The 17811-nt window shown below is 51.6% G+C and overlaps 1 protein-coding gene across 3 annotated transcripts in view; it reads left to right on the top strand.

The window, feature by feature from the left end:
* Positions 1-17811, top strand: part of DENND2C (DENN domain containing 2C) — a 463255-nt gene that overhangs the window by 57395 nt on the left and 388049 nt on the right. Inside the window, exon 1 of one of the 3 annotated variants that reach the window (XM_069633396.1) lies at positions 3265-3589. The exons of 1 other annotated variant lie outside the window; for it this stretch is intronic. The gene's annotated coding sequence lies outside the window, so the exon portion shown is untranslated. Of the gene's footprint in view, positions 1-3264; positions 3590-17811 lie in introns of those variants that run through there. One more of the 3 variants, XM_069633399.1, reaches the window with a different exon arrangement.

The following is a 17811-nucleotide window of genomic DNA, read 5'->3' as shown; positions in this document are numbered from 1 at the left end:
TGGTCTCCAGTAGGAATCTTGGGACTTCACTCATGATCTCAAAGAGTTATCAAGGGTTGAAAATATTTGTTAGAGTCTCGTTGATGTAAACGTACAGGGTTATGTACCATTTCTCTCCTTGTGCAGGAAGATTTACTTGAATCCTTCTCATGTTAAGATTGGAAAGTCCGAATCATCACCATTAAATGTTGTAGTTCCACAGAATGTCTTCCTCCTAAACTGCGGCTGGTAGCAGTATACAGTCAGGGGTTCGTAGTAACCCCTCTGTGTAAGTCGAGCTCCGTCAGCACCTCCAGGCAATCCGAGAATCAAGAAGGAATTCCAATTTGAATTATCCACTATAAAACATAGAATAAGATTTCACACTTCTACGACAGCTTGACAGCAACCGTTTCAACTTGGGCTGGGAGTATTTTCTACCCTGACCCCCACACAAAAACTAATCTTCTCCCCTGAAGAAGTTCCTATTATCAACCTATTTGGACCATTGGAACGAAACATGTTGGGCTTTTTGGCTAGATACTAATGTGAAGTATTTACTTTCGGATAAGTACTCCATGGATGCACTTTAGGTACTCTATGACTAAGGCATCACAATTAGAGATACCCAACAAAGAAGGTCTCTATTTACACGTCTTGTGTGGTTGTTGTGTTTATTCAACTAAAACTGTATACTGGATGTATTTAAAAGTATACAATTATTTACAAATTTGTATGTACAATAGGAGCTTGATATAATCTGTGTTTTTCGCCCTGTTGCAGCTATCTGGCTAATAGCATTCAGTACCTTACATTGCAAACATTTGTCATTGTTCTGTTACGTGTGAGTTTTTATATGTCAACTTTATACAAGTTGGTTTTAATATTTGTATGAGTTTTATTAAAATTGCATTATCAATCACATTTTCAAAAGAAGTCAGGTTGTATTTTCATTAGACTTCGATTTTGTACTGTCTTTCAATTACTTTTGAGTGTGATCTTTTTAGCAATCCAGCAAAGTTAATGTCCACACCATTCTAGGTACGGGAGCTTTAATTTAGTTTTGGATAGATAATGTCAGGTTTGCTCCCCTGAAACCTGTAACTATACCTGATTTCCCTCTATTAGTAACGGTGGTTGGAAGCCTGACTGAGTGGGGTGAAGTAGGTTGTTGGATTCAGAGAAAAGGTTGAACTGAGAGTAAGCAGAGCGGTCAATGAGAGTCGCCAGGAATCTGGTGCTGGAGATGGGCCTGTAATTGGTAGGCTGGAGCGGTCGTGAGCAGCTTTTTTCAAAAGGGGTTTGGCATGTGCTACTTTGAACGGTTCTGGGAAGGTGCCACAGGTGAGTGAGTCAGTGAGTATGGTCCTAGCCTGTTGTCCTATATAGGTTGAGGTGAAGATTTCTTTTAGGGGAGTGGCAGGACAGGGGTTAAGGGGGGACCCGGAATGTCTGCTGCTGGATAATAGTTTGAGGAACTCCTCACTGGAGATGGGGTTGAAGGAGTTGAAGCATGGCGCTACTGGGTTGGGGGAATAACGATATAGAGGAGCGGGTGGTGGGTCGAGGGTGAGGTTGGAAAGTTTGGCATTAATGGCGTCCGTTCTATTCAGTGCTGTACTGTGGAAGTGTTGGGAGAGGGAGTTGCAGAGTGTTTGCATGGACGCGGTCTGGGGCAGTGGTGCAGCGGGGCTTCACGAATTCCAAGATAATCCTGTGGGGCTCTTTGCTACTGTTGCAGCAGTTCACGATTCTTTTATTGTAGTAGGCTTTTTTGGGCCTTTCGGATCTCAGATTTGTAGTTACGGTGTTGGTGGGCGAGCATGGTTCTATTAAGAGGGGTATTGGATGTTCACCTTTTGCGCTCGAGGGAGCGGTTTTCTGTTTTGAAAGTCTTCAGTTGGGGCGTGAACCATGTGGGGGTAGGTCCATTGCGGGTGGGAGCGGGGCAGGAGGGGTTAAGGGGGAGGAGTGAGTCATTAAGTCAAGTGTCGAAGGATTCGATAGGTGGAGGTTCATCTGAGGGTGGGAGTGTGTGTAGCAGGGCTTCAGCCAGGCCAGGCAGTACCTTGACCTTGTTCCAGGATTTGTGAACATGTGGGGGACAGAGTGGGCCTTGGGTGGTGGGGCGGGAGTGCAGACAGAGAAAGGTAAGGCTCAGTGGTCTGACCAGATGAGGGGTTTGGGTCTGGACACTGAGACGAGGTCGGAGGAGCTGAAGATTGTGTCAAGGGTGTGGCCTCCAATGTGGGTTGGGAACTGTTGTGTGCCGGGATAGGTTGAGTGCCTCAAGGCTGTCAACTAGGTGTTGTGTCATGAGGTTATTGGGCATGTCAAACCAGATATCGAAGCTCCCCAGAATTTTGAGTGCTGGCTGGTTGACCAAAGTGGTAGCCAGTGAGTCACAAAGATGGTTGGCAAAATGTCTGTCATATCCCGGAGGCCTGTAGATGAGTACGAAGCTGTGTGACCTAGTGGGCATCAGGAAAACTCTGACCAGAAGGGATTCACAGCTGTGAATGAGATGGAGATGTGCGATTTGTGTAGGATGGCTACTCTGCCGCCACGGGAAGGTCTGTTGAGGTAGATGAGCATATAGTCTTGGGGGGAAATCCTTGTGTGCCACTGGTTTGTAATTGTCAGTGAACTATGTTTCAGTGATGAAGATGAGATCGGGATTGTCAGAGGATAGAAGGTAAAAGATGCTTTTGTCTGTTTTTGGCCATGGATCAGGCATTGAATAGAAGGATTTACCGCCGGGAAACCCCCAATTTGTGATGACTCCCTGTATCCCCAGATATTCTGTATACGGTGCTGCAGTTTTCTTTTAACTTGTGGGTTAAATCTATGGAGACGATTTGCAGCCTAACGACTATGACTATCTATGAAAGCTACCAATGCTGGAGAACTATAGTTTTATGTAGGGAACTTATTTCATATAACTTCTGAAGCAAGTAAAATATCTCGGGTTTAGCTGCTGGCAAAATAGTTCAGCTAGCGAGTTTTATGAGCAAAGCTGCAGTCCACGGGTTCAAATCTTAGTAGACCGAGTTGTCTGATTTCCAAGTCAAAATATTGAGTTTTATTAAATGGGGTTACGGCAGCATTTATTAAAGTGTTTGGAAGTGTTAGGAATTCTACTCAAGGCGCTATATATTTCTCTGTTACCATTACGATTGTTGTTATTGGTGCTTCTGAGGAATAGTAGGGCGGTAGAAGCGCATTGCCCGGGTAAATTATGGAGTCAGCTGACCCAGGCACGGTGTTTACCCGCCGAGCCCGTCCCGTGCAGACTGCCGAGGGGATGCGCAGCGGCAGCTGCAGCTGGGGGAGGAAGCGGGGTTCTCCTCTGCTTCGTGCTGTGCACAGATGTGCCTTTGTCGAGTCTGCTCTGTGGCTCCAACACGTCGGAACTGGCTCAGGGGATCCGGGCACTCGCAGGCTCTGAAAGGGACGACACTCCCGCGGGCATTAACTGCCGGGGCTGGAGTTTGCGCATAACTTTAACTCACTCGGAAAATGCGCGTCCGGTTAGAATCTGGCGCTGGAGTTGGTACACACCGGACACCACGAAGAAGAGTCCCCAGTCGCCCAATAAGACCCAGGAATTGTGAGTATGCTTAGTACTGAGGCCAGGCGTGTGTAAGTGCAGCGGTTCTTGGCTTTGACGATCAGTGTTGTACTTATGCCACGAGGCTTGCCTGCACCTCCCCAGCATTAGAAACCGACAGATCAAGGGGTGTGTGTGTGGGGGGGGGGGCATACCTAGCTGCGAAGGAGGGCTCCGAGGGTAGCAGTGTTTATGTACGGCAGTTGTTGGTCTCAGTAGCTGTCTCTTGTGATGTCTGCCTCGCCTGCGTCGCACAGGGACATAGGACTGATTGCCTGGGCAGAGCCGGCACTCGTTCCTGCGATCTGGTGCCCATTGTTGCAGTATAGCGCATTTACACACACACATGACAGCGTTCATCTGCACCCCGGGATTGTAGGTAGAGATGCGGTTTTGCTGGCGCTATGTAGCATCTTGTTTCCTGGCAGGAGTCTATAGACATCTACTCTGCAATGTAAAAGTGGGGGTCCCTGGACCTGGACATCTACCATGGATTGTATTGCATTTATGAACCCCCCTTTACTTTTTAGTTTTGTAATGTTTCATAACAACGCCTTTAGTTTTTAGTCAAAAGTAAAATACGAATTTGTTTTTGCGGGGGGGTGGGGGCGAGGGTGTTCTGTAAGATGCATGTAAACTGTGCAATACATTGAAAGGTGACAATCGCAAGAGCAGGTGCCACACGATAGCATTGAAGTATTTCCAACCAGAGGAAGTGTGTCTAATGTTGTGTACTGGTGGGGGCCGGGAGTGCAGGAAAGAGAACACGAGTGAAGGGGGGGGGGGGTCTTTGGTCGGCATAAGATGCCGCTCCCACACTAGCTGTGACAGCCATGGGCCTGGAAGCTGCTGTGGGAGCGGGTGTGCTGCGGGGAAAGGCTCCCGCACTGCTCTGGGCTGTATCTCTTTGCTGCTATAATAAGCCAGCCATCCTCTGCTATCTCGCCTGCTTTGGAAATCACACAATCGCCCCCTTTGTGCTTTACAGCCATGACTTCCGAGTGTTTCAAATGCGTGCAATGCTTTAAGAAAGAGTGTTGCTCATTTTCGGTAAGTGTTAAAAGCTCACAACAAGTAAATGAAGAAGTTTAGAAAACAGTCTGCAAGAGGAAATGATGAGCAAGCCCTGGCAATGCCAGCAGTTTGGGCTTCTGTGTAGGCATGGCAAAGGCACGTGCCAGGTACTGACCCAGAGGTATTAGCTCGCCTTTGATAATAGCAGGTGAGAAAATAGTGCCAGTCCCTGGGCATCTAATAGCAGTGCTTGGAAAATGACTAATACTTATACACAAGCCAATCCTGTCGGCTTTGCCAATGCTTGTTTTTAACTGGACTTTAGTGGAGGGCATGCATAGTGCTTATAAAGCGAATGGCTGAAGGCAGACATTGTAAGACATTTGGATTAAACCTGTAGCATGTTTACAGCTCCAATGAAGTCATTAACTCTCAAAAGACTGCTTTGAACAAATCCCGGCAGGCACTTCAAGTGCAAAGTTTGATGGTAAGGCTTGAGTAAAGCAAGTTCAACGAGGTCTTTTAGGCGGGCAGGGGTGGGAACTGGATGGGAATGGCCGTATAGATTAGAATGGCAATGGGCAATCGGTGGGCAAATAACCAAACACCTACAAGCTGTGTGCCCCCCTCAGATACCATTTCTCCCTATCTGTACTCTAGTGCAATAGTTTCGTCCTATAGGCGGCACACGCACCACCTAATATCCCAAACTAAAAACCGCTGTATATTATGCTATGTGGGATTTATGTAGCACCCCTCAGCCATTACCACAACCTCGTGGCACTGAATGGTACATGCCTTCCCAGACAGGCATTCCTTTGCCACTGTGTTTAAATGTAGTCTTGCATTGGCAAAATGATAAGACAACACAGAACACTAGGAAAGGGGAGGATATGGTATGCTATTGCTGTCTCAGTGGGTTTTGCTATAGCTCAGCTTTTACCAGTTGCATGGCCTCTTGGCCTTCTGGTTTGTTCATTGTGGGCGGCTTAGTGGGTGCAGAAGAGCGGTGGCTGCTCACAGATAGTCTATGAGAGGCAGGCTAGCTTTTAATGTTGTCTGTATGATATGCTGGGTATGTGGTATACATTAATGGTTTGCTGGGCGTTGCTGCTCGGCAAGCCAGAGATCCGTATTCTCCTTAGTGGTGCGGTATCGGGAGTTTTTAAGGCAGGTTTTTGAGTTGAGGTGTTTAGCAACTGCCTGATTTGTGTGATTCCTCTTCCCTGGCAGGTGGACAGAGCTCTTGGAGAGTTGAGCAGGCGTTGTTTAGGGGAGGAGGTTGAAAGTTAGCTGTGAGCCATCAATTACAATTCCAACTCTATCCCTCTGAGCAGCACGGGTTCGAAACCCGGTCCCGTCCTTAGAGTCTGGGCTGCAGCATTAAGCGCGACATAAGAACCCAATTACATGTTTTCTTCATCAGAACACACTAAAGATCATGGACATTGCATCTGTCCCCGTTCTCGGGCCTGGGCTTTTACCTACACCATACAGTGCATCAGTTTCTTGTATCATGGCGCGGCATTGGCGTAGAACCATGCAGCGCGCGACATGGCTTTAATTGTGGCATGGCATGAAGCTAGCATGAGATAGGTACCGTTCCCAGGCATACAGTGAGGAGGTGTGTCACAATGATGCTTTGTGAGAGAGCTTCTGTGGCCTACACCACTAATTAGAGACTCCTTTCTGAAGAAACCTGCACATTTCCAGCGTTAGTGTATGAGGTGGGGAGGGACAGAGGCATCTCCTGTGGTGCACACGAGGCCTGCGGATATGGCTTTGGTGATTTGACTCTAAGAAACCTGCACATTTCCAGCGTTAGTGTGTGAGGTGGGGAGGGACAGAGGCATCTCCTGTGGTGACACGAGGCCTGTGGATATGGCTTTGGTGATTTTACTCTAAGAAACCTGCACATTTGCAGCGCTAGTGTGTGAGGTGGGGAGGGACAGAGGCATCTCCTGTGGTGTACACGAGGCCTGCGGATATGGCTTTGGTGATTTGACTCTAAGAAACCTGCACATTTGCAGCGCTAGTGTGTGAGGTGGGGAGGGACAGAGGCATCTCCTGTGGTGACACGAGGCCTGTGGATATGGCTTTGGTGATTTTACTCTAAGAAACCTGCACATTTGCAGCGCTAGTGTGTGAGGTGGGGAGGGACAGAGGCATCTCCTGTGGTGTACACGAGGCCTGCGGATATGGCTTTGGTGATTTGACTCTAAGAAACCTGCACATTTGCAGCGCTAGTGTGTGAGCTGGGGAGGGACAGAGGCATCTCCTGTGGTGCACACGAGGCCTGCGGATATGGCTTTGGTGATTTGACTCTCAGAAACCTGCACATTTGCAGAGTTAGTGTGAGAGGTGGGGAGGGACAGAGGCATCTCCTGTGGTGCACACGAGGCCTGCGGATATGGCTATGGTTATTTGTCTCTCAGAAACCTGCACTTTTGCAGCGCTAGTGTGTGAGGTGGGGAGGGACAGAGGCATCTCCTGTGCTGCACACGAGGCCTGCGGATATGGTTTTGGTGATTTGACTCTCAGAAACCTGCACATTTGCAGCGCTAGTGTGTGAGGTGGGGAGGGACAGAGGCATCTCCTGTGGTGCACACGAGGCCTGCGGATATGGCTTTGGTGATTTGACTCTCAGAAACCTGCACATTTGCAGCGCTAGTGTGTGAGGTGGGGAGGGACAGAGGCATCTCCTGTGGTGCACATGAGGCCTGCGGATATGGCTATGGTTATTTGTCTCTCAGAAACCTGCACTTTTGCAGCGCTAGTGTGTGAGGTGGGGAGGGACAGAGGCATCTCCTGAGGTGCACACGAGGCCTGCGGATATGGCTTTGGTTATTTGACTCTCAGAAACCTGCACATTTGCAGCGTTAGTGTGTGAGGTGGAGAGGGACAGAGGCATCTCCTGTGGTGCACACGAGGCCTGCGGATATGGCTTTGGTGATTTGACTCTCAGAAACCTGCACATTTGCAGCGCTAGTGTGTGAGGTGGGGAGGGACAGAGGCATCTCCTGTGGTGCACACGAGGCCTGCGGATATGGCTATGGTTATTTGTCTCTCAGAAACCTGCACTTTTGCAGCGCTAGTGTGTGAGGTGGGGAGGGACAGAGGCATCTCCTGTGGTGCACACGAGGCCTGTGGATATGGCTTTGGTGATTTGACTCTCAGAAACCTGCACATTTGCAGCGCTAGTGTGTGAGGTGGGGGGGGGGACAGAGGCATCTCCTGTGGTGCACACGAGGCCTGCGGATATGGCTTTGGTGATTTGACTCTCAGAAACCTGCACATTTGCAGCGCTAGTGTGTGAGGTGGGGAGGGACAGAGGCATCTCCTGTAGTGCACACGAGGCCTGCGGATATGGCTTTGGTGATTTGACTCTCAGAATCCTCAGCACATTTTGTTAGACCCCAGCCCTCATTTTGCGCTATGCTATGGGGAGGGGGTGGCACAGGGAACGTCCCACAGACGGTCTCTTCTCAGTCCATGGTAGAGATGTTTCATGCATGCCTCTGATTAGAAAGTATGATGGACTACTTCTCAGAATTCTGCTCGCCAATATTTCCTAATTTGAGCCAAACCTACAAAGTCTATGGTGAATCCTGAGCGTGCAGAGAACACGTTCAATTTCCAGTTGCTGTAAAAAAAAGTTTAGACATGAGTTTCTCCAGAGTTCGTTGTGTGATAGAAACTCCCCAAATAAGACCTGCGAAAAGTGCTGACGCTTGAAATCTGCACCCTTTGTCTTTCTTTTGTAACCACTGGACCTCTGGGTCTGGTGGAGGGAAGCTGCGAGTCATCCTTTCGGTATAAACGCATCCAGATGCCACATACATGATTGCAGGCCTTGTTTGAATTGGCGCATATCTTAGCAGCTCCACCCTTTCATTTCGGTGTAGACTGACTGCTTGTGTCTTTGGATGCCAGCCAGGATCTGACTTCCAATAAAGATACACATTGCAAAGCAAGAAGGGATTGGGGAGGGACGGAAAGTGCACACAGAAAAGTTCTCTCGTGCAGGTTTGCCGAAGCAACACGTGGCGAACGAGACCCCCTCTGGCTGCTTGGGTTCTTAGACATAGGTTTTATTGGGTGCTGCTAGTTTGTCCACCTTCAGGGAAAGTCTTCACGCAAATATGTGACGGGTAGTTTTGGGGTGTGATCATTAGTCATCTCCCGTGCTCAGCTCGGCGTGCACACCTACGTGTGAATCTGCAGGGGGCCCGGCCCAGATGGCCTGCAAATTAACATGTCCATTCAAATCCAGGAAGCCCTGTAAGGAGGGTAATCATTGTCTATAATTGCATTAAAAATGAGTGAAAGGCAACAGCACCCGAGCAGGAACTGTTTTAACAGCATGTTTGCCTTGATACCAGGCTCCGTTTGGGAGAAGTGGTGTGACTGAATAAGCATTGTGACTTGCATGCGTGCGAGGAAGCCCTGCAGCAGGTGCCGAGACCGGGGCATGTAAAACCCATTATACAGGCCCGCAGGAACAGCGAGGGCGACAGCAGCCCTCACCCACACCAATAAAATGCCGAGGCTGTTTGCGGCTCAAAGGGTGTCTGATTTACTGCATGGACACAGCGGGTTAATGATTACAGCCAGCCACTAGCATCACTCAGTCGTGCGTGGTTGCATTCACAGCCTGGCACCCCCTCACTGTAACTTCCCACCCCGACAATGTATGGCCATCCCAAAAGAGACTGCCTTCCAGCAGGCACTTAAGAACTGGCTCTTTAAGGAGGCAGCCCCAGAGCCTAATACTGCTGAGGTCCCTAGGGCCGACTGTAACCAACACTCCTGCCGCGCAGGGATCTCTAAACAGGGTCCCCCCAGATATATGCCTGTATATATCTCTGGGCAATGAGAAACTCTGGAGCCCGCACAACATTTTGCAAGGAACCTATCATTCGTGTTATGTCCCTGTACAACTTAAAAAAAAAAATAAAGACACTGATTACATGTCTCATACTTCTAAAGTGTGTGTCTCCTGCAACCAGTCTGCACGATTCTATTCCTACTCATTGGGGCAAGGGAGTGGCAGCCATCCTCGTTATACTGGTCTCACTGAGGCTTTCAGCGGGGTACCCACCGCTGCAACCCCATCCTTGGATCCAGGAAGAGCACCAGCAACCGGCTCATTATTACCCCCTTCCCCCCCCCCACTCGTCATAGAATGATTTGCCACCTGCCGGAGCAGAGACGATGCAGAGCAGCACTCACTGCCCCCTTGACTCGCCGCAGACATGTTTTATCCCGCAACTCTTTCCGTGTCTTCATGGGAAGAAGGCTGGGTGATGCAGAGCAGGGATTCGGATTGCACTGCTAAAAAGCGACTCTGCACTGCCGACACAAACCCTGATTCACGGGGCCGTGCAAAGTGTATTTATTGCAGTGCAAAGTCCTTGCAAAGTCAATTTCTTGTTCGTCAATTTCAAGTGGAATTGGCAAGTGACATTTCTTAACAAGGACAACTTATTTTCCATAACCAGAGGGTTGCAGCTCATCAGAAATGAACAAGATCAAAAGTGCTTTGAATTTAGAATTATAGCTTAAATGATCTCCCGGTTGAGTTGCTGCCAACTTCCAACTGCTGTGTACATTTTAATGATAGATTCTCTGGATATAAAAATGTGTGGTCTATCAAATCAGATAGCTATCAATCTAATTGCCATCAACGATGCACCAGAATCTGGTAATACTAAAAAATAGAATGCAATATAATAGAATCTGTGCGCATGAGCCACTATTCCTCAAAGCAGTCACTAACCCTCCCGCCTCCACAGTAGCAAAAGTCTCAGACACGGCCCGCAGGTAAAGGGCCTGATTCGTGGACTTTGCACTGCGGAAAAGTGACTTTGCACTGCCGACACCACCCCTGAGTCCTGGAACTGTGCAAAGTGTCTTTATTGCAGTGCAAAGTCCGTGTAAAGTCCGTGCATAGTCATTTCTGCAGCACACGGTTCTAAGGTCTTTAGTTCTTGATTGGGCATTGGCTAAGTTAATCATATTTCCTTGGCTTGGGCCATGAGGTTTCTTCGTAAACAATGGGGAGCCATTGCTTCCCACGTCACGTTATACCCCTGATCCAGAGCATGGGACAATGCTGATTCAAGAGGGATGGTGGTTCTTTCTCAAATGGTTCCTCTTAAAAGACTATCCTTGGAGGGTGTATTGCCTCTTAGTCTGGTGCATTTACCCTCCCTTTTGCTGGACCGACTTATGCACACTAGTCTGGGCAGCAACACAAACTAGACAATGAATGTGTATCAGGGGCAGAGTAGCATCAATCATGCAAACAAGCTATTGCTCTTGGTCAATCTCTCATCTTGGGCCCCCAGAATTATAGAAGAATGGATTGTTACGGCACTTTGCATCCGGAAGGTGTGACGTTGACATTGTTTCTCCAGCATAGGGTCTGGCATGGAATCCTTGGTAAAAGAAAAAAACAGTTTCACTTTCACTTTAAAACTGTATTTCTCCTCTAAACCAATCACTGTCCTCACTTGTCCTCTCCCTAAGCCCCACCTCTGGCAGCCATCGTCAGATTTTTGCTGCACGCTTTAGTGTTGGGAATCCTCGAGTTGCTCTCCGAGCTATTTGTACATTTTATTGTGTTTTTCGATGAGAAAAGGAACAAGTTACTTACCTGTAACTGTTGTTCTCCAGCATGGGTCTGGCATGGATTCACATGCTCATGAATATTCCCCGTCATCAGGCCGGGAATCCTCGGTAAAGAAAAAATCAGTATCAGTTTCGTTTCTGATCTGTCTTTCTTAGTAGTAACCAATCACTGATCTCTAGGTCACACTGCCCCCAGCCAACGACCGCCCTCTCCCCAAGCCCCGCATCTGGCAGCCATCCTCAGATTTGGTAGCACACAAAGTGGCAGTATGACCAAGTGAAGAGCCGCAGCGGGGTAGGCGGGAGGGTTTGCATGTGAATCCATGCCAGACCCATGCTGGAGAACAGCAGTTACAGGTAAGTAACTTGTTCCTTCTCCAGCATGGGGTCTGGCATGGATTCACATGCTCATGAATAAGAGAATACATAGCAGTATACACATGCACAACCACGGGAGGTGGCAAAGGCTCAACATTAAGCGTTACATCCAAAACTCAACATTAAGCAATTCTTACCTCCTCACCAGGCTCACCTTAGGCAAACAGGTTGCGCAGCACTGCTTGGCCGACCCTGGACTCCTCCCTGGAGTCCCGATCGATGCAGTAGAATCTTGTGAAGGTGTGCGTCGACCTCCACGTAGCAGCCCTGCAGATGTCCAGCAGGGGCACACCAGACAGGAACGCCGTGGTAGCAGCGATCGCTCTGGTTGAATGGGCTCTCCGACGGCCGGGCAGCAGTCGGTTTGCCAACCGGTGACAGTGCATGATGCAGCCGGAGAGCCATCTGGAAATGGAAGTCTTCGAGAGAGCCTTCCCTTGATTCACAGACCCAAAGTTCACAAACAGTTGTGACGTCTTCCGAAAACTCTTCGTGCGGTCCACGTAGAACTTCAGCACTCTAGCTACATCCAGCGAGTGCAAAGTCCTCTCGGCCGGCGTCGAAGGCGACGGGAAGAAAACTGGTAACACCAAGGGCTCGTTGAGGTGGAAGTCCGACGGCACCTTGGGCATGAAGGAGGGATACGTCCTCAGCACCACCCTCGTGTCATGAAAAGTTAAGTATGGAGGCTTGGAAGATAGGGCCTGGATCTCTCCCACTCGTCGTGCGGAGGTGATGGCCACGAAGAACGCTGTCTTCCATGACAGGAACTTCAAAGGCGCCGAAGGCATAGGCTCGAATGAGGCCCCCATGAGTCTGGTCAGCACCACATTAAGCTCCCACGCCGTGGCAGGAGCCTACACCGGCGGAAACGATCGGAATAGTCCCTTCATAAATTCCTTCACCAGGCGATGAGACCACAAGGACGCCCGACCCGTAGTCCTGGTATATCGGGAGATGGCAGCCAGATGTATTTTGGCGTGAGCCAGTCCAGCTTTGGCCAGCAACAGTAGGTACGGCAGTACTTGAGGGGCCGTAATCCGCAGAGGGTTAATCTTCTGTGCACGGCACCAGACAGAGAACCTCTTCCACTTAGGACCGTAACACTTGAGAGTTGAGGACGCCCTGGCTTTTGCAAGAACCTCTCTGCAGTCAGCCGGGATATCGTACCCTCCAAACTCTAGTGCTGCAGGAGCCAGGCCTGCAAGTTCAGCGGCTGTGGGTCGTGATGGAGAATGGCGCCTCCTTCTCTGGAGAGAAGATCCGTGTCCGCCGGCAGCTTGACTGGTGGGGACATTGACAAGTCCAGAAGGTCCGGGAACCAGATCTGCTTCGGCCACGCCGGTGCGACGAGGATCATTCTGCACCTGGACTTCTTGAGCTGATTGATTAGGCGGAGCAGCAACGGCAACGGAGGGAACGCGTATAGAAACGGGCCGTCCCAGGGGAACGAGAAAGCATCGCCCAAGCACCTCGGTTGCTGGAACCTGATGGCGAACCTCAGGCACTTGGAGTTTGTCGCCGTCGCGAAAAGGTCGATCCGGGGTTTGCCCCATTCGTCGGAAGAGCCGATCCACCTGGTCCTGACGTAGTTCCCACTCGTGGCACGAGCGCAGCTCCCTGCTGAGTGAGTCGGCGATGGTGTTTTTATTCCTGCCAAGTGGAAGGGAACCAGAAACATCCCCTGGGCGACGGCCCAGTGCCACAGATCCTGGGCCTCCTTGGATAGGGCTGGGGATCTGGTGCCCCCCTCCTTCCGTATGTAGAACATCGTGGTGGTGTTGTCGGTGAAGATCCTCACCACTTTGTCCTTGAGGGACGGAAGGAACGATTTGAGCACCCAGAACACTGCTCGGAGCTCAAGAATGTTGATGTGGAGAGACCTCTCCTCTGGGAGCCAAAGGCCTCTTGCGTGGAGATCTCCGGTGTGGGCCCCCCTACCCTCCAGAGAGGTGTCCGTCGTCACCGTCTCCTGAAACGCCAGGGTTTGAAAGTCCGTGCCTGTAGTGAGGTGAGCATGGGTACCCCACCATAGGATCGCCCGACGGAACTCCTCGTCGAGAGGGATCCTGTCTTCGAAGCAGCCTGTGCCTGAAACCAGCGGGCATCGAGGAACTCCTGTAGCGGACGCATCCGAAGTCTGCAAAGGGGTACAAGATAGATGCATGAGGACATCATCCCGAGGAGGGACTTGATGGACCTCACCCTGGCCACGTCCGTGGGTAGTAGACGCCGCACCTTGCCCAGAATGGTCTTCTTCCTCTCCTCTGACGGGGAGGCTAATTGCCCCACTGTATCGAGCTTCGCTCCCAGAAACAGTGCTACTTGCGACGGAACCAGGTGGGATTTGGGGTAGTTGATGGCAAACCCCAGTTCCGTGAGCAGCCGAACGGTCCTCGCTGTGTGTTCGACGGTGAGTTCTCTTGTCCCTGCCCGGATTAGCCAGTCGTCCAGATAGGGGTAGACGTGGATCCCCTGCAGGCGCAGCCGCGCCACCACTGGTGCCAGGCACTTGGTGAATACCCTGGGTGCCGACTTTAATCCGAACGGTAGGGCTCTGAATTGGTAGTGGCGTCCCTGAACCACGAACCTGAGAAACTTTCTGTGTCCTTTTAGAATGGGGATGTGGAAGTAAGCATCCTCCAGGTCCAACGATGATAGGAAGTCGCCCTCCTCCAGCTGTCCCAGCACGTGCTGGAGGGTGACCATCCTGAATTCCTGCGCCTTGATGTATTTGTTTAACCGACGCAGGTCCAGGATGGGGCGCTAACTGCCTGTCTTCTTTCTGACGAGGAAGTACCTTGAGTACACTCTGGAGCCCCGGAGCCTCTTGGGGACGAGCTCGATGGCCCCTTTCTTGAGCATCGCCCTTACCTGCAACAGCAGTTGAGGGACGTGATTCTCCTTCCTGGCCATGGGAGGAATGCGATGGCACTTCTTTTGGAATTCCAGCGAGTGCCCGTTGGCCAGGGTGTCCAGCACCCAACGGTCGATGGAGATGGACTCCCACACGCTGACGAACTTCGTCAGCCGGCTTCCCACCGGGGTGCTTCGGTGGAAGCCCGACGACATAGCCGTGTCAGTCTTGCTTGGAGGAGGCCTTGCCGCTTTGGCCTCCTAGGCGATGACGGCGATAACCCCCTTGCTTGCCGCGACCTCTGTAGGCCTCCTGGGACGAGGAGTGGGCCGCCTGGCGGTATGTGGAAGAGCCACCACTGGATCCCTTGGAGGCACCCTGTCTGCCTCCGGAGCTCCGAAAGGGCCGTCGTTGTTGAAGTACCCCTAGGGCCCGGCCCGTCTCCGAGTCGGTCTTGATGGCCTGGAGCGACTCGTCCACCGACTTACCAAAAAGGTTGTTGCCATCGAACGGCATATCCAATACTCTGGTCTGGACGTCCTGGCGAAAGTCCGTCGCCTTGAGCCATCCTCGTCGTCGGAGGCAAACTCTGTTGCCCAGCTGACGAAATCCGGTATCGGCAATGTCCGTTGCCACCGTTATGGCGTGATCCGATGCCACCTCGCCTTCCTGCAGAATTTGTAGGGCCTCCGCCCTCTTGTCGTCAGGTAGGAAGTCTAGCAGGGGAGCTATCTTGAACCAGAGCTCCCTGTCGTAGCGGGCCACGATCGCTAAGGCATTGGCCGCCTTAATCGTCGTCGCCGCCGACGAGATGACTCGTCGTCCCATGGAGTCCAACTTCTTGCCCTCGCTGTCCGGCGGGGAAGTGGAAGTTGAAGCCGCCGCACCCGCTGCTTTCTTCTTGGCCGCTGCCGAGACGACAGAGTCCAGCGTGGGCTGGGCTTTGAGGCACAAGGGGGTGGCATCGGGGACTCGGTACTTCTTCTCATACCTGTCCCTCTTGGCGGGTGTCGTGGAAGGGTTCTTGAGGATAGCAAGCCCCTCGTCCCAGATGTCGTCGAGCAAAGGCACCACGAGGACCGTCTTCCTCTTGGCCTCTCGTCGTTGGTAAAGAGACCCTTCCTTTTTTTGTTCTTCAGGGCAGAGCTGGAAGAGCTTGTATGCCCTGGTTATCATGGCGTGAAAGGAGCCAATTTCGTCGGCTGGAGAAGCCTGGGGGCGGGGGGTGATGACGGGATGTCCGTTGTGTCATCGCCGCTGTCGTCCTATGTCCCCGTCGCTTTGTCCGTCGCTGTATCCTCTCTAGGGTCCGGCGAGGGGGATGAGGGGTCCACCGGCCTCGCGGGCACGAAGGGCGGAGAGGGGTGGACTCTCCTCCGCTTGTTCGGAGGGTTTCCCGATGGGCCTGGTTCTGGATCCTCTGTCGGGGTCCGTGGTAATCTCGTCCTTATCTCGGTACATAAGGATTGGATCGCCAACAAAATGGCCATCGAGCTATCCTGGGGCTCGGGTAATGGCTGCGACGGACGGGATGGCCCCTCCACTGGGCCCTCTTCGTTGCCATCGTCGCTATCTTCGATCACGTCAGCGGGGACCGTCCCCTGGGATCGGACCTTCTCGAACATCTCGTTGAAGCCTATGAACCTCTCGTTGAGGCCCTGCTCGGTTTCCACCAGATCCTCCTCAGAGGCTGATTCCGAGTCTGTAATGGCCACAACCCCCCCTCTTTTTCCGCCGGGGACTTCACGGGGGTCTTAACAATGGGCTGGAAAGAGGATTCCCTCCGCGGTGGCAGGGATACTCTGGGCCCAGAGGCCATTTCCACTGGCGTAGTCTCAGCCGGCTTCGCCAGGGTCTGATCGACCACTTCGATAGAGGCCTTTGCCGGCTGGATCAAAGCCCTCACCACCTTAGGTGCGTCCTGGGCCTTCGCCTTGGGGGGAGGGTCAGCGCCTCGCTCCCCCTTTGAGATCGACCGGGGCCGCTCCAGAAACTTACCCGGGTTCTCGGACTTCCTCTTCCCCGAACCAGAGCGCTGGCTCGTGGTTGAACGTGCCGGGGAAGTCACGCCCTGCCTGGCAGCCGAAGAGCCCAACCTTTCGGCGCTCGCGGTGCTTGGCCTTCTGTTGGGCCCCCATCGCAGGGGTGCCCTCACAGGACTTAGAAGCCCGCTCAGACTTTTTCTTCGCCTTCTCACCTGCTGTGCCCTTCTCCAGCCAGGCTGCGAGGTGGGAACGACGATCTTGTTTGGTCGTTCCGAAAGGTTCTTGCAGAACGCACAGTCCTTCTCCACGTGCGTCCTGTCCTCATGAAGGCAGTAGAGACATCGCAAATGCTCGTCCTCCTTGAAAACGTTTTGTAATTCGCATCTAGGGCAGCACCTGAACAGCTTGGATCCTGGCGTCGAGCTTCCCTTCTCCTGGGCCATGTCCATTGAGGTAGGCCGCAGATCTTCCGGAAACCTCCAAGAAGAGTAAACTCGACGAAAACGTCACCCTTGCGGGGCGTAGAAGAATTCCGAAATGGATCCCCGTTATCGGAAGTAGAAACGGTGGAGCTTGAGGCTCGATTAAACCTAAAAAATGAGAAAAGTCTCCTGAAAAAGCGCGAAAACGCAGCAAAAACTCCAGAGCTAAAGCACGAGGACTCCCAACACTTGAGCGTGCGGTAAAAATCTGAGGATGGCTGCCAGAGGTGGGGCTTGGAGAGAGGGCGGTCGATGGCTGGGGACAGTGTGACCCAGAGATCAGTGATTGGTTACTACTAAGAAAGACAGATCAGAAACGAAACTGATACTGATTTTTTCTTTACCAAGGATTCCCAGCCTGACGACAGGGAATATTCATGAGCATGTGAATCCATGCCAGACCCCATGCTGGAGAAGTTCAATTTTTGTTTCAAAGAGAGCCTGTGTGCTCTTTTCTTCATCTGCCGACAGCGGGGATCCATTGTCGGTGAAGTTCCGTGCCCCTCAAAGACTAAGATTCATCAAAGATTCCCAAAGGCCATCTTGGCCTACTTCGCGCCCTCCGACCATGACGGAGGAGAAGAATGGGGAAAGTTCACTCTTCAGGCCCTGCACCAAATGCGGGCTACGGAAGGTGTTTGTGGAGGACAAGCACCTACAATGCCTCTACAGTCTTCACCAGGACCATAAGGAAGTAGACTCAGGTTTTCTAAGAAAATAACAAAGGATAGGCATAGTAGGCTGGCAGCATGCCTTAACACGAACAATGCCTCTGACCCGTGCTCTGAGCAGGAACCTGCCTCATCCAGGACCGGTCGGTCTGAGGAGCGTTCTTCTAAGTCCTTTGAGGGTGCCTCATCCACTGGGGCCCAA

This window comes from Ambystoma mexicanum, chromosome 13 (genome assembly GCF_040938575.1).
Source record: "Ambystoma mexicanum isolate Mex_15411 chromosome 13, UKY_AmexF1_1, whole genome shotgun sequence".
Classification (NCBI taxonomy): domain Eukaryota; kingdom Metazoa; phylum Chordata; class Amphibia; order Caudata; family Ambystomatidae; genus Ambystoma; species Ambystoma mexicanum.
This window is presented reverse-complemented; position numbering and strand designations above follow the sequence as displayed.